Below are 26,169 nucleotides of genomic sequence, written 5' to 3' on the forward strand. Positions count from 1 at the left end.
ATCATATCTAGCGATGGGTGAAAGCAGATACTACACTGAGACATTTTTATGCATTCAGAAAAAGTATCTCCCAAACCCATATGTGTGTGTGTGTGTGTGTGTATGAGTTTACAACATATTTCATGAAAAGAAAAATGCAATAACCAAACTTCTCCCTAAACTGCAACCTAAAAACCTACCTTTGAAGTGAGACTGCCTCCACAAACACAAGGATTTCTTATACACTGGAAAGTGTGTATGTGGTGGTGATGGTGGTGGGAAGCAATTATGCATTCAGTTCTCTCCTACAAGTGAGGCAGGATGTGGCAGGACCATGTAGAAGTGCCTGCTGTTGCTTTTTACATGCAGTCCAGTAACATCTGGAGGTTCACCTAATTCCCACTGCTGTTTACATAGATTTTGTGGAACAATCATCCATATGTCAAACATAAACTGTAGTCTAACATGGGCTAGCTATTATTTGATTTGGCATATTTCAGATGATTAACTATACACTTCTTCAAAACCACTTTTACCTTAATCATCCTATTGCCCAAATAGATTTTGTCACTTTCCAGGGTTCAGTTAATGAATGCCTGTCTACAGCTCACTCCATTATGTTTCATTCCCCCTTTGGACCAGAATGCTCAAATATCATCAGTTATGTATGTAATTCCATTTATGTAAAAAGAGCCACACAAATTTACTGTGATAAATGATCTAGCTAAATGTCATGCAGCACTCGCTTTTGCAAGGGGACCTCTTTTGATGTATTGATACAGATCAGATCGAACATAAAACAGCATGTCTTCATGACTTTAATTCCTTACCATGATTCATTGAGGCAATAATACTGAAAAATCAAAAAACATGATCAATATATTTTTCCCATCTGTAGGCAGAATACCCTTATCCTTCTTGCTCTCTTTTTGACATGATTTCGAAACTATTTCAAATGAAAATACTGTTACCATATCCTTTGCTTAGGGAAAGTATTAGCTCAATTAGCTGGGTTACAGAATCCTTGGGACCTTGTCTATGTCTACAGAGTTGGGAGGCAAGAAGAACTTCAGAGGAAACTCTCAATGAATTGTATTTTATTTCACAAGGGAACTCAACACACACATCACACAACTCACACAGGCACACAAGAAATGAGAACCAAAGATGTTAGCATGGCTCAGAATTAGGCCTTCTAATAGAAATACTGAGTTTCTATTAATACTGAGGCCACTCTGAGTTTGGCGTGTGAAAGAGGGGCCTAGGCCAGTGAAAACCAGCAGCATTTCTGCCTGCAAACCAAGCTAATTCAAAGAACAAAGAAAAGGTTTCCATAGAGATTTTGTATCCTGGGGCAAAGTCCAGAGAATCAATGTGGCAGAATGGTCTGAATCATTGATATGGATATGTGACACTTTGAAGTAGGAAGTGGGGCTGTGAATGGGTGAATTCCTGAACCAAATAACTCCCAGTACCTGGCAGACACAGTGTTTATTTCAACCAGAGCCATCCTATTGTGTATGGTTAGGCTTTTCCTCATCTCCTCCTGACATGTGACTCCCAAGCTAGCCAACATGGCCCGCTCACCTGCACCTCATGGCATCCACTTTAAGATCATAGAGGCTGAGTTTATAGCAACTCCGATATTAAAAAGGAAGGGTAGCCTCCCAACCATATCTTCCTGGTAACAGTACAGAGAAAAAATTCAGTTATGTTTAAAACATCAGGCTATGCTCCTGAATTTTTCATAGATTCTATTTGTTTTCCATCAATATGCATCCGCATCAAGATGGTTATGTTGGCATTAAAACAATCCAGCCCATTTTATATGTGAAGTGCAAGTTTGATATTTTCTTTCACTTAATCCATGGGATTTAAAAGTGTTAAATTTGTCTGGGTTCAGCCAAGTGTAGGTAAGCACTTAATTTCAGACAGCACCTTGCTCATGCAACTGGAACATGGGCCAGACTGATTTTGCCCTTTCTGCAATCTTTCTCCCAGTAGAGATATATGTGGATGTCTTTGACCTGTGATTGGAGATAATTATGAGGATTCTCTGTCTCTCATGCCACTGAGATTCTAAATTGGGAGGATTTGTCATGAGGAGGAGGAGAATCCTTGATGTTACCTCTGAGATCCTTCTGTGCATCTCCAGCCATCTCAATTGGGAGAACAAACTGCATGGGGGGGGGGGGGGGAAGACCCAGAATGTGGGTCAGGGACACCATGGCTTTGGGAGTGGTTTATATATCCTCTGACTGTCCTGATTTGACTTGGACATTCCCAATTAATCATCTGTTGACTCACTTTTTAGCTGTTTTCCCCCAAAAAATGTCCCAGTATTTGTCTTCTCCTGCCATTTTCCCTCTTTGTCCTCAGTGCAAGTCAGCTGCTGCAAAGTGAATTCAAAGTACAATAGTTTGTACTGGATTAACTCAGCAGGGATGCTGGGGTGTCATTAGGGTGTGTGGAAGATGTGGGCTACACCAAGTGACACCCCAAGGGGGGGTATCAACATTGCTCCCCAAACATCTGCTTAATAGCAGAAACAGGTTGTGGTGTTTGTCTGTGTCCCCTTAAAACATGAGATGGTATGAATGGAATGAGGCTTACTAAGAGGAGAAATAAGAGGTCTCGTTTAAAAAAAAAAAAAAAAATTCATCATATAAAATAAGATACTCACCATTAAGAATGAAATCCTGCCTGCCTTGATGCAAATTCTTCTCTTCCAGGCTACTATCAAGATTTTCTATGATTCATCAGAAAAACCAAAAGAAAACACAGAGAGGCAGAGAAAGAGAGAGAAAGAGAGAGAAATTTCCTTCATCAAACTTCTCCCTCCCACGCCCCCACACACCCCCTTTTTTAAACAAACCTGTTCATCAGTTTTCCTCCTAACAGTTCCCTGCAAAGGCATACATTCAATGACCAGCAGAAACTTTCTCTCCCCACCACTTCAGTCCTCCACACTCACCACCTGAGAGAATGCTTTGGAAGTTTTCTCAGTCCTGCAGGGTTGTGGAGCTTAACAACCCTTATCTTCTGCTTACCAGTCAACCAAAAGAACATCATTAGATACTGCCATGTGCTTTCTCTGCTCACTCTCCCAATCTTCCTCTTTCTACTTCCTTTTCCTACCTCCTGAATAAAACACAGTGACATACAAGCATACCACAGTTAACAAAACTTCTGACAAAGAAGATTATTTTTACAAAGTCTTTATATGAGTGATTAAACCAGCCCCTTCCCCATTATCATGCCTTCTGTCTAGCTGGGACTTTTCCCCTCTGCAGCATTGACCTTGATTTTCTGTGCTGAGTTGCAGTAGCATGTCTGCAGTAAATAATGCAGTAAAACTTGACCTGGGAAAGACTGGGATTCTACTCTAGATGATCCTACTGTAGCCGTGTGTGCAAGGTAAACAGCTGCCTCCAGAATATCTTACTGAGCAAAATAGAAAGAAAGTGGGAAAGCAGATCAGGCTGATTCACCAGCTACCCTGACATGTTGAAAAGACATAGATCTATTTGTCTGGTCACCAAAAAGATCATTAGAAAAGTGCAGGCTTCGTCTTCTTTTTAGTGTTGTGATAAATGGGAGTCCCTCCGTAGTTCAGAGCTTTCTTCCTAGTTAAAAAAAGGTTCAGTTTTGGAGGAGATACATTATAATAAGGGTTTACATCACAGCTGATGAGATGGCAACTGTCCAATGAAATGCCAGCTGGGAGAAGTGCAAAACTTCAAGATGGTTCTGATAGAGATGTTTTTAAAAGCCTGAATACAATATGAGAATTGGATCTATCTGTCTGTCTGCCTCTTGGTTAGTGGTCTCTGACTCTCATAAGGAAGACCATGAGGGAGACAGTGGAACTAGACAATGGAGTCCACTCCCAGCTATCAGAATCATCCAGGACCAGAAATTTCATCTCATCTATGAGTTAGTTTAGGAACATGTACTAGTCAGTGGTGTCAGGATTTCTGATTCATTATACTGGCTTGGCTTGAATGGTTGTGCTCTGTAACTTACACTTTCTGTTTGTACTTGTAGGACAAGCTGGTCCCACATGTAGTGATATCCTCTTTAGTTAGAATAAAGCTTTTATTTTAAGTACCCTGCCTCTTTGCACTTCTCTTCACATACCTTAGTTTGGCCAGTTCTTTTCTAAGGTGGCAAAGGAAAGTATCAGTGGAATCCCCCAGCAGAGTCCCAATGTGTTGCTAAGGTGGGCGAGGGCGGGGGGAGAATTCATTGGGTGGTGGCAGCAACATTTGTTTTTAAATAAAAAGGTGGTCTCAAAGGGTACCATTCAGCTCAGCAGGAGTGGATGGAGACTGTAGAGAATCTTTACAACCTATCCCTATTCTTCTCATATCTATTTTGTTAACTGAGGTATCCCTGTATATCCATAATGGACCATTGCTTTTTCCACACAAAACTCTTGTGGAAAAGGTAAATGCAGATATCAGGGTAATATATTGACGTCCTTGTGATAATTTCATGTAGTAAAGATCTGGATGGACAGACATAGCCTGCCTAAACCTCTGAAAAATAATAATAATAATAATAAATAAAATCTTAATTTCTATACCACTTTTCCAAAGAGATCAAAGCAGTTTACAACTTGGAGGAAAAAAGTATGCATCTCATCATATTACAATACAAATTACAATCACAAATACACATCAATAAAACATAATATAAAAAACAGTTTAAAATCTCACAATCGCAAGTTAAACATCTTGAGGTGCACTTCAATTAGGGGATAACTTTTTCTATGAAGAAGCAGGCGAGTATGCTAGGCGGAATAGATAGGTTTTCAGCGCCTTCTTAAAAGCATACATAGAAGAACTGAGACGAATCTCTTCAGGGAGTTTATTCCAGCACACAGGAGCTATAGCTGTAAATGCTCATTGGTGAGTTGCAGCCAATCTCACCCTGGAGTACTCAAGTAAGTACTTTCCTGTTGTTCTGACAGTGCGGGGCAGAGAGGCGTTCCCTCAAGTAACTCGGGCCCAAGCCATATAGGTAATAACCAACACTTTGCATTGAGCCCGGAAGCTAATTGGCAGCCAGGGAAGAGATCTTAATACAGGTGTTATATGGTCTGACCTTGGGGTTACAGTGACCAATCTGGCTGCAGCGTTTTGAACTAGTTGAAGCTTCCAGACCTGATACAGAGGTAGCCCCATGTAGAGCACATTGCAGAAATCCAAGCGAGAGGTTACCAGTGTGTGTACTACTGTTTCAAGGTCCTTTCGATCCAGACAGGGACGCAGCTGGTGTATCAGCTGAAGCTGGTACCAAGCACTCCTGGCCATCACATCCACTTGGGATGATAACTGTAGGGATGAGTCCAGGAGTACTCCCAAACTATGAACTTTGTCCTTTAGGGGAAGTGTGACCCCATCCAAGATGTTGTTGAATTAGGACTCAAAGAAAACACATTGCTGGGCATTTTTCCCATCTGAAACGTTAATGATGAGTCAGTCTGGACATTATGGAAATGTTTATTCCTTACTATTAAAATTTCGCCTTTCACGATGGGTCTATTCCAGAAATATAGGCTTGCTTGCTTGTTTATCTATTATTTAATTTATATTCTGCCTTGATCTTTGTATAGGTGGCAAGATAGTGTGCATCTGATTAAAAAAACTTAAGCAATCAGATGAGCAGCTCAAGCCCATTTTACCTTCCAATGACCAATCAGGAAATAAAGGAAGCTCAATACAAGCTGATAAGGATAATAACATGTGATTACAATCAGATGACCTGCATCTCTTGAGGAGGAACATCTTCGAAATACCTGCAAATATCATTTAATTTGTCCTGAAGGCTTTCTCCACTGCACATGCCTTATGTTTTGCTTAGATGAACTTGATTCTGAAAACAAGTGGCTAGAGCTGGGCTCATGAAAAGCAAATAAGCTACTCTGAGAATTTTGTTCAAGAATGGATGTATGTAATTAAGTAAACAGAGTAAGCAAGCAGTAGCTCTCTTGGATCTTCTTGAACAACAGAACTCCCTTTCTCATTTGTGGAATGTTTGTAAATGTGTCTTCAGTTGCATGGGCATGTGGATAGTGTGTGTGTGTGGAATTGATTGTCTATACATACAGACCATCATCTCCCCATCTTCTATTTCCAGAGAGAGGGAAGTGACAAATGGAAGCACAAAAATGCTGTTATTGTGGAATACAAAATACTGAGCTGTAGAAACTTATTATACAAATATTTAATGTAATGTCCAATTTAAAACCTACTTTAAGATTAGACCCTTTCTAAAACTTAATTTAACTTCTTCAGCTGTACAACCAAACCAGACTCTTTCTATTATGAAATTGATTTCTTGAGCCAAAAGCTACTTTTTATGAGAACACCTACTCATGATGCTGTGCATGCATCTGTGCCTGTGTGTCTGCTTTGGAGTGCAGGATAGACAGAATACAAGCAACAATAATGATATGATGCACCCTCAGTAAGAGAAATAAGAACAGTGAAATGTTAAAAAAATGTTCTATATTGGCTATGGCATTTTATGTGTGTGTGTTTCACAGCATGGAGCCATATTTACATACAAGGTGTATTTAAAACTGAAACAATAATACTGTTTGCTTGGTAAAATCCAGTATTGGTTAAATGGTCAACCTGCCAGGCAGTTAATCTGTTCTTTTCCCTCTGAATATAAGTAAGGGAAAAGCTAAATTCCTTTGTTTTTTCAAGAAGGTAAACAATTTTTCACACATGACCAAATGGTCTGATTAACAAGCTCCATAAGGACTCTTCTTTTTATCCAAGTTCTTGCTGAGAGAAAATTGAACCCCTGCTTTTAAAGTGTGAATACGTGTGTAGAAGAGGAAAAAACTTCACTGAATTTTACATGTATAGATTTTTTGAGATATGGGTATAATACAGTCTTGCATTACCAAGCCTATATTTGAAATGTAAAGTGAAAATTAGATTTAAATTATGTTTTAACTTCTTTGTCATTTGAATCAGCATAATCATCTGATCTGTGAGGTCAATGGCATAGTTTTAAAAATAATGACCTACTGTTCTGGATCAAATGGGATGGAATAAAACATGTCTATCAGCTTTGTAGTTCCAGCTACCAATAACAAATAATGCCTGTTACAGCCTCTCCAAGCTCACTGCTAGCCTGAAAGGGGCATTTAGTATGATAGCATAGTGTAGGCTTATACTCATTTTGAAGATGGGTGGACAGAGTGGTGAACACTGTTAGTATACAGGAATTGCATTGCCTTCGTAATAATTTATTATACAAGATGAATGTAAAATGAAATATTTCAGGATAGAGGACTCAAAATAGAGCTCAAGATAGCCAGCTATGCTCTCTTCTACAATTCTCCATTGTATAGCTGTTTTCACTTTGACTTTCTTTTCTCCTTCTCTTTCTTTTCCTCTTTCTCTCTCTCCCCCTGTTTTTCAACTCCAAATCTGTATTCTATGCCCCTTTCATTCTTAGTAGTCATAGGTCTGTTTTCACTTTGACTTTCTTTTCTCCCTTTCTTTCTTTTCCTTTTCCTTTCTCTCTCTCTCTTTTTCAACTCCAACTCTGCATTCTGTGCTCCTTTCATTTTTAGTATTCATAGATCTGTTTACATTGTTTATTACACTGATGAGATGCCCTCCGATGTTTTCCATGTCCAAATGCTTCAGACTTGAAGTTTCTGCCACACATGCTGTTACTGCCCTCTAATTTCTCACTGGCCTCATATATACCCTTTGTTGAATCTGTTATTTATGAATTGAATTCATCTCATTCTACCAGCAATGAATTTGAAACAGTGTATATTAGCAATAGAAAAATATTCCCTTTTAAAATGATTGATAACTGATTTCCTGACAGTTGGGAAGCCTTGTTGGAAAGAATAATAGAGTAACAAGGCTTTAACACAATTTTCTTCCAATATTCCTATGTCTGAGGCTGCATCTATACTGCAGTTTGACAGTGCTTTAACTACCATGGCTCAATGCTATGGAATGTTGGGATATGTAGTTTTGTGAGATATTTAGACTTCTGGTGCCACAACAAACCACAGATCCCAAGATGGACCCATGACAGTTAAAGCAGTGTCAAACTGCATTGATTCAGCAGTGTGACAGAAGCCCCAGAGTGTTCCAGGTGATTTTTCCAAAAACACATCGCTTTGTGTACAACCCCCCCCCCCCCCACACACACACACATTTTTTATACAGAAGATGTGTTTTCACTTTCACAAGCATCATTGTTTTCTGTGCAGGATAGGTTTTTTTTTTTTTTTTTTTTGGCCAAAAATGTGTACAGAAAAATTATGTGGAAAGTTTGATACATTTCATACCTGTAGTGTGCATATTTGCCATTCCTACTTTATTTTTAGCCCAAAATACGTTAAACTGAGACAATATAAATATGCCAGTCACAGAGTAGGTTCACTTCAGAGTCAAGGATTGTGCTACTCAAATCCTGGTTATATTGTCCCGGCTATACCTTATATTGTTCATCACAACTGTTTTGTATTGCTTTATACAAACATAAAAGGACAATAAGTGGTTTTTGTTTTTACTCTGTTTTGTCAACAGCACATTCTTTGCTTTACCTCTGCTTTCCTTCCTTTCAAAATTGTTTCCTTAATACCATTTTAACCTGTTTTTTAAAAGGTTGACCCTATCTATTATGGTTTGCCAGTTATATATGGAAAACATTGGTGGGGGGTAAGAGGAGAATGGCACCAAGCACAATTTATGAAGCCCTTTCCCCCCTTCTCATTGTATTTATTCACTAGCTAATTTCCAAAACTCAGTAATTTGCAATGGGTCTCCCAGTCATTAGTGCAAATTAGCATGGTTCTACTGTATTTGCATTTAATTGCCTTTTAAATTAATTAATTTATTTTAATTCCTTTATAATAATTTGCTACAGGATATTACTTTTCCTAAGAGGGTTCATTTCCCTGAAAGAGTTCGTTCTGGTTTTGTGGTTTATTGCATATTTAACGGTCCCTTTTCTTCAGACAAGATTCTGTATTCTTGCTGCATTTGGTCTTTATGTGAATATGTACATATCTCAGGTTCCTTTCTCTGTCATAGGCCTAATGCTAGCATAGAATATTGAGGAACTTCTGATCACCATAATAGGCAGATAGTTACAGATGATTTACAGACTATTAATTTCTGCCCCTTCCTCAAAAATGGATGTCAAACCTACTTGAACATAAAACTTTTGAAATGTTTATATTCTGGGAAAGAAATGTAAATCTACTTGAGAGTTATTGTACAATTTTTTTCATAATAATGATTACTTGGCTTCATTGTAGCATTATAAGAGAAAAAGAAAACCTTCTCTGTGCTGACTTTTCTCCTCCTCACCATGGGTAAAGCTATAGGAGGTTCATAAAATTATGCACAGTGGAGAAAGTTGATAACAAAAAAAGAGCACCACTACCTCAGCCTCATATATGCCAGTTTTTAAAGCAGCTCAAATTTGCCAATTCAAGATTGGCTGGAGAAACATGTGGAGGTCCTATATAAGCCCTATATATCAAGTCTTATCAAATGAGAGCCTTTCACAAGAAGAGCTTCTCATGAAATCTGGGGTTTCTTGTGAGATCTCAAATCTTGTGGGAGGCTCAAAACCCAGGAAAATTTCACAATGGCTGCTTGCTAACATGAGATCACAAGTTTTTTACTATTGTGGGTACTTATTCAGAACAGTGCTCAGTAGTGGTGGCTAGAGAAGAGAAAGGGGCTGTGCACACCGGTCATAAAGGCTGACCTGGAGATGAGTCAGGGCGTGGCTTCCACAGGATGCATGCCCAACTCTGCCCCCAGGGCGGCATGATGCTGTGTGCCACTCCACAAGGCACACGGCATCACAGTGCTCTTCTGGCACTACGTCCACATGATGCAGTGCTAAAAGAATACCTTAAAACTACAGCATGGAAAGGTGCAAAAAGGAGCTGCTTTTTGGGACTCCCTTGTGCACCCTGTAAAGGCCAGATTGAGGCTGCAGCATGGGGTTGCCGTGACCCCAATCGGATGCAGCTGAAAGCAGCTGCAGGCCAACTTGTAGCCCTGAAGAATAGGTAGAAGTTGTGATTTTCAATGGATGGACCCCTTAGCATTTGGCATGCTATTTTGACAGCCTTTGATTTCTTATCAAATGCTCAGCAGCAGATCCATTGGGAGTGTGGCTAGCACTCACTCTTACAAGATCAAGAATATAGGATTTGAGGCATCTGGTATGAAGCCCCACCCCACCCCTGAGAATAAAATTTAAGGTCTAGAATACAGAAAATCCCATACAAAATAAGACAGAGGTCATCCCTTTCTCCTCTGGATCATTGCCACGGCAACAGCATGGCTGTCCGGTAACGTTCTGCTGCAGTTCCTTCCAATGTTGCTGACAAGGTGTCATTAGTGCCCTGGGGCATCGCAGTGATGTCATGCATGTGCCGCCCCATTTGGATGCAGTGCATGAACGACATCATCAACACACGTGCTGTGTGGACGGTGCTGTGTAAAGATGACACTGCTGTGACATGCTAGGGTTCGGGAGCATGCTGTTGCTGCAAGCTCCCAAACCCTAGAATCGGCACCAGCATGCCACTTCCCACCCGTCTGTACTGGACCAGAGGATTCTTTAAAGGTAGGGACTTCACAATGGGAAAACTATTCCCTGTAGTGAAGCACAATGAAGTTCCAATGTTCGAGCTATAGAATGTCAAGACAGATTTGGATCTTGTAGTTTATTGTAGCACCGGAGCTCTCTGACAGTGGCGGCTAAATGTCTCACAAAACCACAGTTCCCAGAATTCCCTAGCATTTATCCAGAGCAGTTAAATTGATCTCAAACTGGATTATTTCTGCAGTGTGTTTGGACATTGTTGACCCGGAATTTCTTGTAACAGTGGTAAATAAATTTTGTGTTGAAAAGTAATCATGGTTATGTTGTGTTGATGTGTGCCTTCAAGTCATTTCTGATTTATGGCAACCCTAAGATTACCCTCAGGGTTTTCATGGCAAGATTTGATCGAAAAAGGTTTGTCATTGCTTTCCCCTGAGGTTGAAAGAGTGTGATGTGCCCAAGGTCACCAACGGATTCCTATGGCCAAGTGGGGAATCAAACCCCGGTCTCCTACGTTGCAGTCCAACACTCAAAGCACTACAACATACTGGGTCTCACCAGTTACATAGAACTTTGCATTAAATAATTCAGTTATGGTCTGAATTTTGCATATTATTGATGATTTGCTGAATGTGAGCTTTCCAAAGGCTAGGGTAATCTCTTGATCAGGGGTAGGCAACCATTTTGAGCTGGGGGCCGGGTTGCTGTCCCTCAGACAACTGGGGGGCCGAAGCCAAAAAATAAATAATCAAATAATTTTTTAAAAATTTAAATAAATAAACCGGGACAAATGTAGGACAACATTTTCAAATGGTGGACACTTTTTTTAAAAAAAGTGGAGGACACGCAAAAAAATTTGCTGATTTTTTTAAAAATGTTAATATAAATGCATGTTTCTGAGGCGTCTATAGACAGTTGCCCCCCCTTGCCCCTGCACACGAGAAGCCAAAGGCCCTGGCGGCAATCGGCGGCAGGACCAGGCTGGGGCCGGTCCCAAGGCCTCGCTGGGCCGCATCCGGCCCGCGGGCCACAGGTTGCCTACCCCTGCTCTTGATAGTAACATGCTCACTACTCCTTGTCACTACTTTAAAAAGCTGTGTTTCCCATCTACAAACATGTGGAAAATCAAGCTCAAAATTTGTAAAGAAGGATGCCTGAACAGATATGTATAAAGATCATAACAGAGATCAGCAGGTCCTGTATTAACATAGATTGGCTACGCATCTAATGCCTTCTTTCCTAAGTTTTTCAAACTTTACATATGGGGGAGTGATTTCCACTTGGGTACATGGCTACATTTATACTTACTTATCTTTTCCTTATATATTAAACTTTTCCTTATATACTTACTTATCTTTTCCTTATATATTAAATTTTATTTACATTGTACCTTCCTCCCCACATTACAGAGGGTGAGTAAATATACAGGGGCAGGGACTAGTTTTTGTCAGGAGTTTAATATGCATGCTCAAGGTCATTTGAGAGAGAGTACCTGGCTGTAAAACAAGGAAAAGTGGTGATGTGGAAATAAGCAGGGGAAATGGCTTTATTAATTTTCCTGATGTTTAAATTGTGTGTAGTTAAATTATATAGTTGTAACATTTGCTATTCAGTTCTGACAATGGAAGTCATCAGACTGAACCTAGTTTCTTAATAGTCTTCAGAGATTCTGTGTGTGGATTTTCTGGATTTGGAGAATCCTGTTGGACTCGACAGTTTTCCATCCCTTCACCAGAGGGCACCACCCCCTCAAGTGCAATAAAATACTTTCCAGTCCTATCATTTCCCTTAAACAATGGCAAGACATACTGCATCACTTCCTGATGCCATTTTGGAAGAGAATTAGGGGAAGAACATATTTGAGATGCAAAGGGCTGGTGTGGGTTTGTGGGTTTGTGAGAGGTTGTTGGGCTATTGGGAAGGGAGTTGTATGCATTTGGGAGGGGTTTGATGGAAAATTAGTGGCAAATTTAGGGGCATTTCACAAAAAATCTTGTTGAGAAAAATATTAAAAATACAGGGGAAATGGGGTGTTTGGGAAAATGGTGGGGTGCTTGAGGAGCATTTGGAATAAAAGTGGATAACAGGGGTTGCATGAAATCTATGGTCAGCACTTGCCCCTTCTCTGCTATACTGGTAGCCAAAGTGGCATGTTAAAAAATAAAACCCAGGAAAGACAGACATGGTTCTTGCTGAAAGTGTGTGTGTGTGGGGGGGGGGGGGGGGGGGTAGGAGGACCCTGAACATATCTCATAGACAGATGGCTGAAAGAAAGGGGAACATCTGAGCTTTAGAAAAGATGGAGCTGATCAAGATAGCTGAGCAAACTTGTAAAAAAACAACACAGGCAGTATAGGCCATTTCAATCACAAGGCACTTCTAATTAACTGAACATTCACATATCTCTGCTTTGAGAACCCATCATCTTTTATGGAACCAGGCCCAGGGCTACTTAATAAAACAGCTGAACATCATATATTTCATCTGCTGTTTGGTCTTGACACCCTCAGTTACAATGACTTTGTACACTCTGACGTATTGCTCCACTGGCTCCCTCAGCATAATCAATAAGAAATGTTTTAACAATTGTGTTTAGCAGGAAAGGTTGATTTCATTTCCAGCTGGATATCCTTAGATTTCCCCCCTACGTCTATCTGTTTTTTAATAGTCATTAAAGGCTTGGTAGAGAAAATACCCCACAGCCTTTGCTTGTTGTGCTCAAATGGAAACTGCATATGAGAAGTTAATATCAAAGGCTCTTCTCTTCCTGTCTTTCTAGCACACTTGATATTTCTTCCTATTTTCACCTCTGAGGACAAATGGCATGGGATGTCATGCCTAATTGGCATATATTCGTGTATGCATTATCCTTTGCCTCCACAGGGCAAGTGAGACTTGAGTTGCACAGTTCAAAGAAAATGAAATGGTGGTGTCTGTGGAATGGCATTATTTTGTCTATCAGACAATACAATTATTTGGGACAACTGAAACATCTTACAGCATTCTGAAGGCTGAGAAACTCTTTGTTGAACATGACAATAAATAATGGAAAATAAAAACAAAAAAATATGTAAGGTGCTCTGCTTCCTCTACCATAAAGACAAACATGTTCATAGATCCTGTTTGCCTTTTAAGAGAATCAAAAGTTGTTTTGTTTTGTTTTTTTAATTTTAATTTTGCTGTTGCCTAACCCCTACTGTTGTACAGATCTCTGGAATTAATTGTGCAGACCTTCAGCCTTCAGGATGTGGTTTTTCTCTTCATTATGATAGAACAAGCTGTCATTTGGTCACTCAATTAATTTTAGTTCCTTGATTACTTCTAAAGAGTCAGCAGGAACATAGGGAAGATGAATCCTTTTATAGTCAAGTCAGACAGAAAAGTGCCCCAAAACAATTAAATGCTTTGAACTAAAATGGTTCTAAATGAAATTGACCAAAGTAATTAAAAAGTGCCACATAGGGAGAAATGACTCATTCCTTGATTTGTGCCAAAGTTAAATAAAGTCTCATTTTGCACCATACCTTACAAAATACAAGTGAGGACCGATCTAGCATAAGGAGGTAAAACTGGTATTTTAAAAAGCCAGTGTTGGATCAAAATATTCAACCCCAGATTTCATGGTGAATGTGGTAATAAAACATGTTCAACAGTGCCATTATATTTATGTGAGTGAAAAGGAAGACAATGGAGACAGGCACTTTATTTTCTTCCTGAGGGAATAATGGTAAACTGAAAAGAGTAAGAGGGGACTCGAGCTGTACCCATGCTGCAGAAATAATCCAGTTTAACACTACTTCAGCATCCACATGTCAAGGCTATTGAATACTGGGAATGGTAGTCTGGCATCAAACTACCATTCCCAAGCATTAAAGCAGTGTCAAACCAAATTATTGCTGCAGTATAGATGCAGCCATAGAGGATCAGGCCTTCCTTTGTGCTTGGTACTTTAAGCAATGCTGTGTCTCTACTCCTAGAGTGTCACTGCCATTCCTTTATAGCTAAAGCCATCTGCTTGGATGAAAATCTGCTTGACCTCTCCAAGCCATAGAGAAGAGTGTATTTTCCCCCTTAGGTGGCACCACCAGGTTGGGCACTAGAGCTTCTTTTTAAGCCTCATGAGGTCATGAGGGCATCACCTTTCTGAGGCTTCCTGCGTGACTAGGCACAACTTGTACTACTTCTCTTTGGAAATCCTCTTGAAATCTCTTTAGAAGACAGTTGGTAGGTCTCACAAGATTTTAGGTGGGAGTAGATGCTCCAATAACAGGCCTGACCATGAGGGAGTTGGTCACTTTCAACTGGATGTCAGCATGATCCGTGACCCTCAGCATGATCCAACCCTCTCTTTATCTCACTGTTTATGGAATCCCCAGGCTTCAGCTGGTCACCTTTGGAGGCTGATAAGCAATTTCCCCATGTTATTGGAGCATGGTTTTTTTTCCACATTTCCTAGGTGTGGGCTGATGGGCTCTGCTGTGGTGTTCAATCACATATTCCTTTCTATCATTATTTTATATTGTATTTTGTTGCTGATTTTTATATTGTAGATATCACTGAGCTTTCCATTGTCAATCATTGTTATTGTTGCATGTGCCAGTTGTTTGCCTCAGCTTCCTCATGGCTTGCTTTCACATTGCTTTGCTGCTTTGTCACAATAGGCAGATATGGAAGGGAGGAGGCTTGGATTAAAATGGGGGGTATTAAGGGGATAGATAGAGAGAAGGGGGGTGCAGTCTGGGCAGATGCAGGAGATCACACCCCTAACCTAGATTTCAGATATAATACAGTACATTTATAGGCTAATTGGAATATCCTGCACTGTGGTTTAAATTATGTACATGGGTTTCCATCCCCACTTAGAGAAGAAGTTGATCATGATCCATTGGGCCCCACGTTCCCTCCTCTTTATTGGGCCCCATGTTCCCTCCTTCTAGTATGGCATGGCAGCGGAGTAATGGTGACGTCATACAGCGTCCGCACATCACTGCATGTTGCTTACGTAGCAAGTGCACCTGTGGTGCACTTGTGACATCACTCCAGTGCCTCAAAAATAACCTGGAAACACCGGGTTCTTTTTACTCTGGAGGGATGATGGGGGCTGCGCTATCTCTCCGGAATTAAAATGGGCAAATGCAGACTGCCATTTTGCAACTGTCTGTACTGCCCCTCACTGTCTGGCCTTCTGTCTCAGCACAAATGACCAGAAATGGGCATAGAGAGTGTATCCCTGACATTTGATTATTTTCAAATGTATACTAATAGTCTGAACTGATTGAAACCGGGGACATTGTCAGGGAGGAATGCAAAAAGACACTATTTGCAACTGAAAGGAATGACAAGCCTCACTGGATAACAGCTGAAACACTTCAGGGAGTTAAGGACAGATGAGAAGCAAAAGTAAAAGTGAGAGAAATAGAAGCCTAGAACAGACAGGCCAAGTGAAGCAGCTTCTGGATGCTTCAAAGGTGTGGCATGTACATGACACATGCCCGCAAAGTGGCTTGAAGCTTCTATGACACAGTGCTGCAGTCCTTTGAACCTGAGCAAAAAGGAGCTGGGATAATCTGGCTCCTGGTGATACAGGTTAGGTCCTGTGGTGGTGACCTGTTGTTTGTTTGTTTTTCCTTTTTTTTGATAAATATTTTTATTAAATTAAAAACATACATATAAAGCATATATACAAAATAACATATATTCATACATACATACATACTTACAAAATAACATTCCCCAAAGAATTTTCCAACCTTCAAAGCTTCTTCCTTTCTTTCTGTCTATTACTCTTCTCTGATGGTGGTGACCTGTTTTGAGAGTGGGCCATGTGGCCACCACCGTCCCAGCCTGCTTGTGGTTGGAATAGCCTTGGGCCTCTCCTTCCTGCCTGTCTGCTCAGGGCCAGAGTTAAAACCCTGAATGCAACTGTTCAAGGACTTGTGCACAGGAACATGGTAAACTACTGTCATAATCAATGCAGAGAAACAGAAAATGACAACACAAAGAAAGAACAAGAGACCTCTTCCACAAGATCAAAGAAAACAAAGGGAAATTTAATCAAGAGTAGGGAAGATATATGACCAGCATGGGAACACACTACATAACCAAATAGAAATAGAAATGGAAACAATACACTGAATAATTATATAAAAAGATGAAAGTATGACTAATTCATTCAACTGAATGATTTGAAGCTAAACCTACAATGTCAGAAAGTGAAGTGAAAGCTGCGCTCCGAGCACTTGACAGGAACAAATGGCATACAAATAGACCTGTTTCAAGCTACAGAGACAGACTCCACTCCAGTTCTATTTGAAATCTTTCAACAAATATGAAAAAAAGAGCAAAGGCCCATAGACTGGAAATGCTCAATATCATTGCAATCTCCAAGAAAGAGGGCACTAGTAATCACTGGACCATTGCATTAATTCCCCATGCAAGCAAAGTGATATTCAACATTTTACAAAAAAGACATTTACCATATATGGATCAACAACAAAAAAGCCAGATGTCCAAACTGGGTTCAGAAATGGAAAAGGTACTAGGGATCATATTGCAAACATATTATGGATAAAGAATTTCAGAAGAAAATCAGCCTGTTCTTTTAATTGTGTACATCATGAAAAACTATGGCTCACTCTTAAAGAAATGGATGTGCCATATGATTTGATTCTTCACATGTGTAACCTACGATCAGGGCAAGAGGCTACCATCAGGACAGAATATGGAGAAATAGAATAGTTTCCAATAGTAAAAGAGGTCAATACAGGCTGTATTTTATCACCCTATCTGTTTAACTTGTATGCTGAATGTGTCATATGTAAAGCAGGCGTGGTCTTGAAGGAATGAGGCATGAAAATTGAAGGAAGGAACATCAGTAATTTAAGATAATGCCAACTAAATAACAAAAAACTTGGAATGATTATTGAAGAAGGTCAAAAAGAAATTGCAAAGGCAGGTTTACAACTGAACATTAAGATAACAAAAGTAATGACCACAGATGATTTATACAACTGTAAAGTAGACAGTAAACACACACTGAAATCATTCAAGAAAGCTAAACAATGAAGAAATCTGATAGGAAGTAAATCAACTCATTTGAAATGTGGTGCTAGAGAAGAGACCTGTGGAGACTGTAGACTGCCAAAAAGACAAATAAATGGGTTCTAGAGCAAATCAAGCTTGAACTCTCCTTAGAATCCAAGATGGCTACACTGAGACTATTGTACTTTGGCCATATCATGAGAAGACATGACTCATTATAAAAGACAATAATGCTTGGTAAGTAAAATATAATGTAATAGGAAAAGAAGGAGATGGGTAAACTCAGTCAAGTAAGTCGAGGCCTGAATCTACAAGACCTGAGCAGAGCTGTTGAAAATAGGGAGACCTGGAGGTTTTTCATTCATAGACTTGCCATAAGTAAAAATCAACCTGATGGCAGTTAACAAGAACTAATCTAATTGTGTATTGAATTTTGTGTAATCTAAAATGAGACCAATCTCAAAACAGAGCATGGAGAAACATAATGGAATTGGCAAGAGAATCAAGCAAGCCTGCATTTTATCACCCTATGTGTTTTATTCATATGTTGACCATACCATATGTAAATCTAGGTTACCATACTCATATATACATCAACCTCATATATAAGTCAAGGGAAGGTTTTGGGATGAAAATTATGGGTTTTGATATGACTTTTGGAAATGTGGAGGGTGCTGCCAATGCTGTGTTCCCAATGCTTCCCTCACTTCTCAGAACTCCTTTGAGGGAAAGTGCCAAACAGCCACTTCAGTCTTTTGGGATCCCACAGTTTTATATCATTCATCTGCTGCTTTGTTGGCCAGTCCCCTATGCAAATTGTACAACCTCTGTTAGTGAAGCCTATCTGGAGTTTCATTTTTTAATAGCTTGTTTTTGGCAGGAGCATCTCAAACCACTGGCTATAGTGGGAAGCCTGCACTAGATGCTCCCTTCCCCTTCCCTCTCAGTTTGGGATTTCCAGCTTGAGGAGCTGGTGTTAGGTTCTTGCCCTGTTAATACTTCCTTCTGCAAAATAATAGCAACAAATGAACCCACAAACATACCCCACAGCAGATAAACAGACCCATCATCCCCCTCCCTTATGGCCAATACATCCTTTTGTTCATGTCAGCGATATCAGCCACCTGAGCTACTACTTCTGGTCTTTTTGACTGTGTGGGCAGGAAAACGGCAGCAGCTTCAGTGAGTGAGCTTGCCTGTATAGGGGAGCCAGTGACTGCAGATATTGGAGGTCTCTCATTAATAAGGTTGCCATAAGTCAATGTCAACTTGATGGGAAATAACAAAAACAAATTTAGAGATATGCAATGAAATAGAGACTGACATATTTTCACACCCTCTGTTCATGAACACATGGAACTCTATATGTGCCAAACTTAGGGAAACGTTTCATGTATTAGATGTCCGCATTCACTAAAGCATATCAAATGTGTTTGTTCTAACAAATGCTCATTAATCTTGGGTAGTTCTATGTTCAGGCATCCTTCCTTGTGTGCTAATTTGCTCACTTGTTTTACAGATGAAGGGGGGAATCTGGTTTCATGGAAGAAGTGAGGGATCTTTTATTGATTTCTTTGAAATATGGATTGCACCCTAATTTTCTAGCTTACATATATCAATATCCATGAAGCGCTTAGGGGAGTGAACTGAACACATGTCTTCTACTGAACATCAGCCCTATATTGATACCCAACCATGAAATAACAAGACCAGACACGTAAATTGGATGAATAAAGGGCCATTTATTTGACCTATAATTTATTTAAAGCTAAGCATTTGAACTTCAACCTTAACTTCAAACTCTGAGCAAATTGATTAAAGTGAAAAACCTGGTGCGGGTCCAGCTGAAGCCAGGTGTCAATCCTAGACTTCCTCTTCAGCCTTCCCTTTGGGCACAAACATGGAACCCCGAGGTAAATCCGATGATTCAGATTGCATCCTCAGTCCAGTCCTAGGAAGGTAAACATAAGGCACTCTCCCCCAAACCCCCACGAATTTGTAAGGTTGAGTAAAACCCCCATGTCTACCCCAAAGGCAGGTTCTCTCACAACTCCACACCCCTTAAGTGTTAAGCTGATCAAGAGCCTAACCTTTCCCCACAAAGGGGTGCCAATGGTGCGTTCCAAACAGTTCTTTAACCCCATATGGGCCAGTGAAACCTATTTAACAGCCACCCAAAGCCAATCACCAGTCCCAGCACACAGTATGGGGTAGGCAAAAAACCCTGGGAAAAGGGGAGAAAATTCCTACCCAGCTCCGAAGCAACCAACAAAGTTCATACTGCATTTAGGGTGGGAGGGTGGGCTGCTTCATGGAAAAGAGGCAGGATGGGGGGTGCACTGTCCTTATATACTGACTCCGCCTCCCATCATATGCCTCAGCTTAGTTCAATGGACCTTGCTGATATTGAAAATTCTGGTCTCTATCATGGAGGGTATCGAAGCCACACCCTTCCTCAAGGCTCTGCCAATTGTCCTGGTGTGAATTATCTTCAGTGAAGAGAGCCCTGTCCCAGTTCTGTGCCACCATTTCCATTTATTGTGCCTACAAGACAATGTAATAAGGTCTCTTGTTTGCAAACCATGTTGTATCTCCATATATTTTAATGCTACACATAAAAAAATACCTAGCTGCAAAGTACACAGGCTGTTGATTGTATAGTCATCAGAGGAACACACAAATATTTACTGCATTTATCATATTCATGGCTCCCAGAGGACATTATTTCATGCAAGGACAATCATTTTTATTTATTTTAGGTCTTGCTTAAAAAAAAGACACACAGGGATTTACATGGGGTTATGAATAGTCAACAAAACTAGTTGAACCAGAAAACTGAAGTTTGTATATCTAGACATACACCATCTATAAAAAGGTAAGGGACCATTGCTTTCATTTCTAAGATCTGAATATATAAAGATTAATAACTGCATGCATACTTTGAATTTCATCTCTGCCCACTGACTGATGCAAATTCTTAAAAGACCCCACCTATCCAAGAATTATTTTAAAATCTCCATCAAATGACAGTCCACCAGCCTCACATGCAGTCCAGGCTTCTGTTGAACAACTATTACTGTCAGATAGTTCTTCCTTATATTTAGCTGAGCCTAAATACAAAAAGCCTTAAAGTCTTGAACATGAGGTTAGATTTGGAAGAAGGAGCTGTGTAAATCAGACAGGGAAGCATCAATAATTTAAGATATGCAAATGACACTGTGTTACTAGGAGAAAACAGAAAAACTTGGTATGACTACTGATATGATTAAGAAATAAACTGCAAAAGTAGAGTTATACCTGATTATTAAGACAGCAATAATGACCACAAAAATTACATAATTTTGAAGTAGGCAATAAGACATTAAAATTGTTAAAGACGGAAGTGAAACAAATTAAATTCTGGCAAATTTTGTATATGCAATGAAAGTTTGTACAATAATGATGCATACCTCTATAACTCTGGCCCTTTTTACACCCACAATTGAATTGGCATTGAACACCCAGTATTTTTTTTTTTTGGGGGGGGGGCACATCTGGCCAATTCTACAGAGGCAACATCTGGAGAACAGTAGTGCTACTGAAGGCAGGGGCAGGATGATGACCTCTTAGTATAGGCAACTAAAGAATTTGGGCCACTGGTGAAGGCTTTCATACAGTGTGTCCGTGGTATCCACGGGAGTTTGGTCCCAGAACCTATCCCACCCTGTGGATACAGAAATCTGTGGATGCTCAAGTCCTATTGTATAGAATGGCATAGTAAAATGGTGTCCCTTGTATAAAATGGCAAAATCAAGGTTTGAGTTTGGGATTTTATACACACACACACACACATACACACACACTATGGATGGTTGAATCTGTGGATGCAGAATCTGTGGATATGGAGAGTCAAGTGTACTACCTTATAGTCTTGAGGAAGTGGGAACAATTAATTAGCTTTGTGCTTATGTGCTTTTGTAGGCATGTTTTAGAACTGTTAGTATATGGTTCTTGTAAAAGTATATGAATGTATAGTTAAAGTGATCTCTCTCAAACTCTATTGCTGCTGGAGGCACAAGTTTGCATTCTGACTCCTGAACATGCAGAACTTAATTCTGCAGGCTGACCACTAGATAAATTTGAGTCAATACTGTACTGCAGTATTTTTTTTAAGATAATGGAATTATAGGCTGCTTCAACAGCTATTCAGTATCCAGTTCAAGGGAAGTAATGTGGCCAGTAATATTCTGCTCTGATCAGGCCTCAGCTGGAGTACTGTCAGGTTCTGGGCATCTGTTTAAAATTTATCTTGATAAGCTAGAACATTTTCAGAAAAAAGCAACAAAGATAGTAGAAAGGTTTTCAAGCAAAGCATTGTGTGGAACGGATGAGAGAGCTGTGTCATTTGACATGGATAAGAGGTAATGCAATGCTATCCTTCAAATATCTGGAGGCTGTCATGTGGAACATGGGGCAAAGCAAGCATGTCTTCTCTGTTCCATAAGGACAAAGAATATAAAGCCAAAGGATTTAAATGACAAGAAAAAAGGTAAAGGTCAAGGAATCCATGGCCTCAGTTTTGAAAGACATGAACAGGGCTGTTAATACAGTGTCAGAGATGCCTTATTCATTGGGTATAGATACATCAAAGTTGACTTAATAGCAACAACAACAAACAACAAACATTTATTTGTTTTTGTGCACTATTTCAATGTGATTTTCAAGACACTCTAAAAATTAGTGACAGTGTTAATGTCTGTTATGATGGGACACAATTCCAGCAACAAATAATTGTAACAGAGTGTTCTCAAAAGCAGTGGACTTTGAATGCTGACCATTCTTTAAATGTTTTTGCCATTGTGTTGCAGTGAGAGTTGGAGATACCTACTCTAAGGCGGTGGACAGACCACCCCTTTCCCTGACGGATCGGGGCCTTAGCTGCCATAGCGGCAGCCCTGAGGCCCCGATCCTCCACTTTTCCAGGCCGCTGGGAAGCGGCAAAAGGCCACTTCCCCATGGCCTGGAAAGGGGTGTCCTTGGGGCTTCATGCCCCAAGGACACCCCGGCAGTGGCGGGGAACAAGAGAAAGTGGCTGCTAGGCCCTTTTTTCCTTTGTGTTGCTGGCGCAGCCGTGTAAAGGCTGAGCCAGCGACACAAACAAAGAAAGGAGCTCCGTTTCGGAGCTTCTTCTGGTGCCGCTGAAAGGGCACCACAGGCACCCTTCAGCGCGCCAAGACGTCACATCTGCGCCGCCCCGTTTGGAGGCGGCGCAGCCATGACGTCGTAATGGCAGCACCCATCTAGAAAGGGTGCCACCATTACAACGTACTAGGGTTGCGGGGCATCTGGAAAGGACGCCCCGAGGCAACCCTAGTATGTGTGCAGGCCGGCGCAAAGCTCCGGTCTGTACAGTGCCTAACTTTCTTTTGCAATACACTGCACAACACAGCCATTCTATGTGCGCATATAAGAGTTAAAAGTGGGGATGTACAAGTCCTGTCCACATAGTACATATGTATTTAGTGGGAAGATCTGAACGGGCATCTATTCATGTTTACCTGAGAAGAGGTCTTCTCCAGACGTCCTTCCTACATATGGGAATAATGGTGACTGACCAGGAGAGTACATTCAAATTGTAATATTTTCCTTGTTTTTTTAAAGAAGTTACATACAAGCAAGAACATTAATGTAGAAAACATTCATGTTTTCAAGAGAGCAGGTACCAAACAACTAACACCAATAGTCTAAAGACAGCATACCTAGTTGCAGCTAGATCCAACTTGAAATTTTCATCTTCTCCAATCTGTCAGGTCTTATTATTATTATTATTATTATTAACCTTTATTTATGAAGCGCTGTAAATTTACACAGCGCTGTACATACAATCTTTTTAGTTAGACGGTTCCCTGCCCTCGGGCTTACAATCTAAAAAGACATGACACAGAAGGAGAAGAGAGTGGTGCCCATTCCTTTCCCCCCATTTTCACCTCTCATTGAGCCAAGTGAAATATTTCCCTAGGTTTAATGGATCTGAAGATGACCCTTTAATCTAATCAGCCTTACCCATCACCCTTCAGTTTTACATTACACAAATTCAGACTTCTGGAACATGTAATCCAAAACATGCGGACACCATCAGGTTTCGGAATATAAGCTATATATTATACAAAAGGAATCCTCCGTCCACTTGGCTGTAGTTTGTCTGTAATACAAATTTCTACTTTTCCTAAATTAATAACAGCTGGCAGTAATCAGACAGATGCTAGGATCTCTACACTACATGGTTAAAGGGGTTTAACACCACTTTAATTTATAAGATTCCATCTTACAGAATCGTGAAGTTTGTAGTTTTGCAAGCTACTTGGAGTTCTCCACTGAAGTGTGCAAATGTTCTTCCATGAACCAATACTCTCTGCATACAGTTCCAAGTATCTTGTCAACAAATTCTAAGATGGAGGCATGGCAATTAAATGTTATCAAACGTTTTGAAGTGTGTAGTGCAGATACAATAACAGCTTGGGTTCATTATTCTTACTCAAGTGTGGTAATGGGGTTTTTTAAAAGCACAAACAGTCTCCTTTCCAGGTAAGAAAGGGCTGAATGATGTGAAGAGGCTACTTTGCATTTCAATGGGGCTCAGTATCACAGAGGTGGTGAGAGAGCAATTGCTAGTCAGCAAGACAGAAACACAAATCTTTGAGCTCTTTCTCTGCAGAGGTTGTTAAAATCCGGAGAAAGGACTATGCAACAGACTCAAGAAACTCTAATAAAGAAAAATTTGGGGAGAGGTGCCTGCCACATCCAGGGGAGCTGGTCAGCTGAGACCATTCAGCCTTTTGGCTGCCCTCCCCGATAATATCTGGGTGTATTTATCCAGAATCCCTATAGGGATAATGCTATAGCATTATGAGTAGCTACAGAACTATTTAGCCAATCTGTGTTAGGGATTGATCTTTTTATTGACTTGGCTGAAATGATTTAGTCTGTCTTTAACTCATAAATCTTATGTGTGCCTGAAGGAAAGGTGGATCTTCACATAAAGAGACATCCTTTTGCCATGAAGATTTGTTTCTTAGAATAAAGTCTTCATATTTAAAAGTACTTCTGTCTCCCACACTCATCTTTCAAATGCCTTTTATTGGTCTTGTCCCCTTACCAGGGTTAGGAGGGAAGCTTCTCTGCATCATCAAAGATGGAAAATGCAAGTGGAATCCCAGCAATATTCCATTGGGTTGATATGCAAGGGAAATGCAGGGGCCATAGCAGCTAAGATTGGTACTCTCCGGAAGTCCTATTCAACTTGGCAGTAGCAGGACAAGGGGACCCTAGAGACCCTTACACTGAATATTTTTATTTGGAGTAATTTCTTCAATACAGTAACCCTCCCCATCTGCCCCATTCATACGGTGTGTAGAAAGAATAACCAATGGCTTAGTCAATCCTGCTTTTCTTGTTTGAGTTAACCTTGTTGACTTTTCACCCAGAAGTAAACCCCCATTTTATTTATCACTGCCTTCTTAAAGGATACAAGGAACTTATGTACTATTTTTACATATTCCCTGAGCAACTGGATTTCTTGTAAGTTATTAATATGAAGTTTGCTTATTGCATTTGTCAAACATAGGGAAAAAGTCATGAAACTTTAATATTTAATTAAGTTTACAAAAAAGGTAAATGCACCCAGAAGCTTAGAAAGTCTTTGATATGATATAAAACATGCATTGGTTTTAATATCAAGGAGGCAACTGGGAAACAAATGCCTGTTTGTTTTTAACAATATTTCTCTTTTTTAAAAAATCTCTGTAAACAGGGAAAAGCATAATAAAATATGTGAACAGAGTGGTGAAGCAAGTGAACCACCTATGTGTTGCAGAACTAAAATAGATTTATGTGAAATACATGTGAACGTTGCAGGATTTATTTTTGCCTTGAGAAATGATGTAAGGAAAATAAGGTTATACCCTCTACTCTTTTACAACAGTCCAAGAGACTTGGCAATCTTTCAGACAAATTACTCTGGCTGTGTGACACCTCCACCTTGATACCAGATTATGGACTCATCCTGAATAAGAAAGGCTGTTTTGGCACATCAGGGCATCCTATTGAGAAAATGAGCAATCTCAGGGATTCTGGATGGAGAGTATGGCAGAATAGATCTCTCTGCTTCAGGTTGTGAAGCAGAGAAAGCTAAGAAAAAGAATTGCTGACTAATTATCAACTAATTATCTGGCAGAACTTTTTACAGGAAAGATGAGAGCATGCAAACACCCACATGTGCTTAGGATCTCTCTACTCATTTTGAGCAAGTGTTAAGTATTGGGGAGCCTGAGGAATAAACAGCTGGCTCAGGCTGCTTTTGTGAATCTTAAAAAGGACACTGAGGCCCGGTATAGATGGGCGGAAACCACTGTCCTCAGGCCCAAATTAGGGTTCAGGAACATGCAGCAACTGCATGCTCCCAAACCCTCTGCTCCATATGGGGGCTACCATGATGACGCAAGCACTGTGCAATGTCCAGACGTTGCTTGCAGGAAGTGGTGTCTTGGT

The sequence above is a fragment of the Sceloporus occidentalis genome, unplaced genomic scaffold (genome assembly GCF_023333645.1).
Source record: "Sceloporus occidentalis isolate IW3139 unplaced genomic scaffold, rSceOcc1.0.p SCAF_2, whole genome shotgun sequence".
Taxonomy (NCBI): domain Eukaryota; kingdom Metazoa; phylum Chordata; class Lepidosauria; order Squamata; family Phrynosomatidae; genus Sceloporus; species Sceloporus occidentalis.